Source organism: Chrysemys picta, chromosome 6, assembly GCF_011386835.1.
Source record: "Chrysemys picta bellii isolate R12L10 chromosome 6, ASM1138683v2, whole genome shotgun sequence".
NCBI lineage: Eukaryota > Metazoa > Chordata > Testudines > Emydidae > Chrysemys > Chrysemys picta.
Genome location: NC_088796.1, coordinates 29,599,047 through 29,604,102, shown reverse-complemented (window position 1 = coordinate 29,604,102; position 5,056 = coordinate 29,599,047).

Below are 5,056 nucleotides of genomic sequence, written 5' to 3'. Positions count from 1 at the left end.
ACTTTTCCAGATGGACAAATCCATGTTATACCTATTATAGGTAATACAGGCAATGACATTTATAGTTCAGGTTTCCCGACACGGTCCATTATAAGAACAAACCTGTTTTCAGTCACTTAAAGCTTTGCCAAATGTTAAGTGTTTGAACAGAGCTAGGTGTTGGCCTCACTGTGATTTTTTTTTTTTTTATTGAAACCTTCAGCAAAAATAGTTCAGCCATTTCTCAGAACAAAATTAGGGAATAATACATTGTTTTCTGCCATGTTAAAAAAATTCTTACAACTCTTTTGTTGAGAAGCTCTAGCACCTCCCTACTTCAGAACAGAGACTTGTAATTTGGCCAGGGAGTAGGGATTATGCTGATGTCAGGGATGTGCCTTTTGGCATTCCTGTGAAAATCTCCCTGAATTTGGCCAGGTTTTGATCCTCTGAAAATCTTAATTTGCACATGTTCAGTAGAGACTTTTAGAGTTTGGCAGCTAAATTATCTGAAGATTCTGTTTGCATGGGGCATAATCCAAACAGGGATGAACAGGAATTTCCTTGCAATATAAGAACGGCCATACTGGGTCAGACCAATGGTCCATCTAGCTCAGTATCCTGTCTTCTGACAGTGGCCAATGAGAGGTGTTTCAGAGGGAATGAACAGAACAGGTAATCATCAAGTGAGCCATCCCCTGTAAGCCATTCCCAGCTTCTGGCAAACAGAGACTAGGGACACCATCCCTGCCCATCCTGGCTAATAGCCATTGAGGGACCTATCCTCCATTAATTTATCTAGTTCTTTTTTTAAACCTGTTATAGTCTTGGCCTTCACAACATCCTCTGACAAAGAGTTCCACAGGTTGACTGTGCTCTCTGTGAAGAAATACTTCCTTTTGTTTGCTTTAAACCTGCTGCCTATTAATTTTATTTGGTGATCCCTAGGTCTTGTGTTATGAGAAGGAGTAAATAACACTTCCTTATTTACTGTCTCCACACCAGTCATAATTTTATAGACCTCTATCATATCCCCTTAGTTGTCTTTTTTCCAAGCTGAAAAGTCCCAGTCTTATTAATCTCTCCTGATACGAAAGCTATTCCATGCCCCTAATCATTTTTGTGCCCTTTTCTGTACCTTTACCAATTCCAGTATATCTTTATATCAAGCACACAGGACCTGAAAGCAGGAAGCTCTCTGTCCCGTGTTCTCACTGCTGGAGCCTAGGCAGAAAGGAGAAGGAGGACTGGAATGCAGAGGAGGAGGTAAACCGGAGCAAAAGTGCCATGGTGGAGACTCAGGCAGGGGTAGTTAGAGGGGGAAGTGGGATGAGGAACCAGGGAGGTACTGAAACTGCGAGCCAAGAGGCAGCAGTTGGGAGAAGAATGGGAGCCTAAACCAGGGGAATGGGACACAGAATCAAGGGGGCTGGTGGGAGTGGAATGAGACTTAGATGAGAAGCCAAAGTGGGGTGGGGGTGGAGGACAAAGACCGGGACAAAAACATAAGGAAGACCAAGGGCGAAGAGCCTATAACTCCTAAAGTATACTGCTCTCAAACTCTGGAACAAAACAAGGATTCTTAAATCTCAGCATTCCTCTGCTGTCAATAAAACTGTGAAACCCACTGGCAAACGTGTGCCTCATCTAACTAGCGCCTGGCCCATATAAACGATGACAACCTACTTCTACCAGTTACTCTTTTAGATGAAGCAGCAGAGATTTATTTAGATCTAAAGGTTCCAAGCCTGCTGATGGACCAAGTGGGTGTAAACATGATGTTAACATGATAGAATTTCTGTTTTTTTCGGGGGTTTTTTTAAACCTAGGAAATTACATACAAAAACTGCATTAAAAGAGTGTTAAGGCTGTGAAATTAAGCACCCAACAGCAAGGCAATGACAAAATTAAGGTAGCCCTTAAAATCTTAATTTGGCTCCCTTGTGCATATGCATTATGATACAGTCTTTAATTATGTTTTCACATTTTTTTTAAAGCAGCCCCTTCAATCAGTGCCCAGGATTAATGGTGCTCAATGAAGGAACAGCTATTCAATATTTCATTTTCTCATCATTCAGTTTCTGCATTATTGCACATCATTCAAGCCTTGTTATAAATATAGAATTATTAACTTTTTCAGGGGCTGTTCTATGGCACTCATTACTGTAGCATTTGAGTGTTTCACAAATATTACTTAATTTATATTCACAATTCCCCTGTGAGGTAAGATGTTATTATTCCCATTTTGCAGATGGGGAACTGAGGCACAAAGATATTAATGTCAAAAGTGTCCAGAAATGTTAGATGCCCAATTATTGAGATCTTTGTCCTAATTTTTCAGAGACCTGAATATTTTATAGCACTTTATATGTTTAGGGCATCGTTCAATTGTAGGCTTCAATTTACAGACTTCATTTGTAGTTGTGAGCATTTGGCAATTCTGCAAAGCAGACCCCAGGTGTCTCACGTTGGGCACACATAAAATGAGAAACAGTTGTGGCCATCTGTGAAAACTTTGTATTAAGTGACATTCTTAGTGACATATAAATTCTGTGGCAGAGGCAGGGATAGAATCAAATTCTCCAGGATGGCATTCAACTGTGTAAACAAGATTATCCTTCCTCTTCCTGCAGTCCCCAGCCTCATTCACGACACATCATCCAATTCTGCAGCAAACAAGGCAGACAACAGACTTCTTTACTACACATCCTTGATTAATTTCCAGACCACTGAATGAGGCAGAGGTCCTATGGAAGAAATAGTGTGTGAAGATGTAATTAAAGATTGTATCATAATGCATATGCACAAGGAAGTCAAGTTAAGGTTGCACAGGTTCTACTCTACTCTGCGCTGTTAATGTCTCAACTAGAATATTGTGTCCAGTTCTGGGCACCACATTTCAGGAAAGATGTGGACAAATTGGAGAAAGTCCAGAGAAGAGCAACAAAAATGATTAAAGGTCTAGAAAATATGACCTATGAGGAAAGAGTGGAAAAATTGAGTTTGTTTAGTCTGGAGAAGAGAATACTGGCTGGGGGGATGGGATGGACAGATGTCATAACAGTTTTCAAGTACATAAAAGGTATTACAAGGAGGAGGGTGAAAAATTGTTGTTGTTAACCTCTGAGTATAGGATAAGAAACAATGAGCTTAAATTGCAGCAAGAGAGGGTTAGGTTGGACATTAGGAAAAACTTCCTAACTGTCAGGGTAGTTAAGCACTGGAACAAATTGCCTAGGGAGGCTGGGGAATCTCCATCACTGGAGATTTTTAAGTGCAGGTTAGACAAACACCTGTCAGGAATGGTCTAGTTATTATTTAGACCTGCCTTGAGTGCAGGGGACTAGACTAGATTACCTATTGAGGTCTCTTTCAGTCCTACACTTCTATGAGGCTATTATTCTAATTCTTTCATTTCCTAACATTTGAGTTTTTGACTTTGCAACCTTAACATTAATTTAATATAGTTTTTTTAATGCAATATACAATGACAGTGGTGGGATTCTTGATTCTGAAGATTACAGGACGAGAGGAACCAGCACCTTCATAATTTATATAGTTTTTGTGTGTTCTAAGTCTCACATTTTATTGGAAATACCAATAGATGAAGGCTAAGTGCATCTTCAAATTTCATCAAATTTATTTTACCTAAATTTTAAATGGAGATAGTGTTTCTGATATTCTTGCTTTTCTTCTTATGAATTGAATTTAAATTTGGAGATTAAGTAGAAGGTGAAGGAGGATTTATTTAGACATAGCTCCTAAATAGACATAGGGTTTTTTTTGTTTTGTTTTTTTATTGTCCAATCTCTCTTTTCCCCTTTCGGATATCAGATATTATCATGTGATTTATAATCTGGACAAAAGTTGGAGAAATTAAAAGAGTATGCAGCTCTGTACTTTGTTCCAGTCTTCCATCTGTCACAAATCTTTCTGTGGAGGGCAGCCCCTTTCGGCTACATGGGGAGTGCACACACACGAGTCAATTACTTCATCCCCACCCCAACAGGTGCTGCAGGGCATCTTTTTAGTGGGTCAGCACTCACAGTCCGACTGGGGCCTTGAGACTGCCTCATCCCTTCTCTATGTCCCGAGTGATGCCACCAAACAGCCCATAGCCAGCAAAAGGAGTTAAACAAGAGAAAAGTAAAGCAGCTCCCTCCAGCATACGGACCTCCCTTACTTCAGAGGGGCCCTTGGAGTATCAATGTCCACTTTAGAGTTCACTGGGCTCCAGTTCTTTGCTCCTTCAACTCAGGATTTTTGCACCTTCCTTCTCTGAGGGCAGGGGCTCTGCGAGCTGTCAGTCCCCTCTCATGCACTGGAAAAGCTCAACAGTCTGTTCTCATCCCAGGGTTCCCCATCAGAGTAGAATTACTTATTTTTAACTCCTCCTCCAGTCCTAGCACCATTTGCAGGTGTGACAGTGCAGGGCCACTCCAGCCCAAAGCAGCTCCTTATCCCCTTCCATGCTAGTGCAGGATGTATATACCCCATCACAGCATCTTAAACAAAACCACTATGAAAATACAATTTTGAATTTGGGGGGAAACAGGCCATTTCTTATTGGTAAATAATTTCAGAAACTAGAAGTTATTTATAAGGAAAAAACTATTCTGTTTTTTCAAACTTTTGCAATATGAACATGTGAACACAAGATGGCTCTCCTGTAATATGTTAAAATTTAAAATCCTCATTAGATATTATGTGAATGCCTCTTTTTAAAAACTCACACTGTTTAGAAACTACACACAGAAAACTACATTAAAAGTATATTAAGGTTGCAAAGTCAAGCACTCAGAAGTCAGGAAATGCTAGAATAAAGGTTGCCTGTGTCTGAAGCCATCCTTTCTTTTCCTGCAATCCTCTGTCATTCACAGTATATCTTCCAACATCTGCAACAAATAAGGCAGCGGTCCAACAGACCAAAGCCTCATTCACAGTACAGTCCTGATATATCTCCAGAGCATCGTCCATCCTCTGCACTGAATGAAGTAGGGGTCGTGTGGAAACAAATAGTATGTGATCATGAAATCAAAGACTGTAACATAATGCATGTAAACAAGGAGCTGGATTA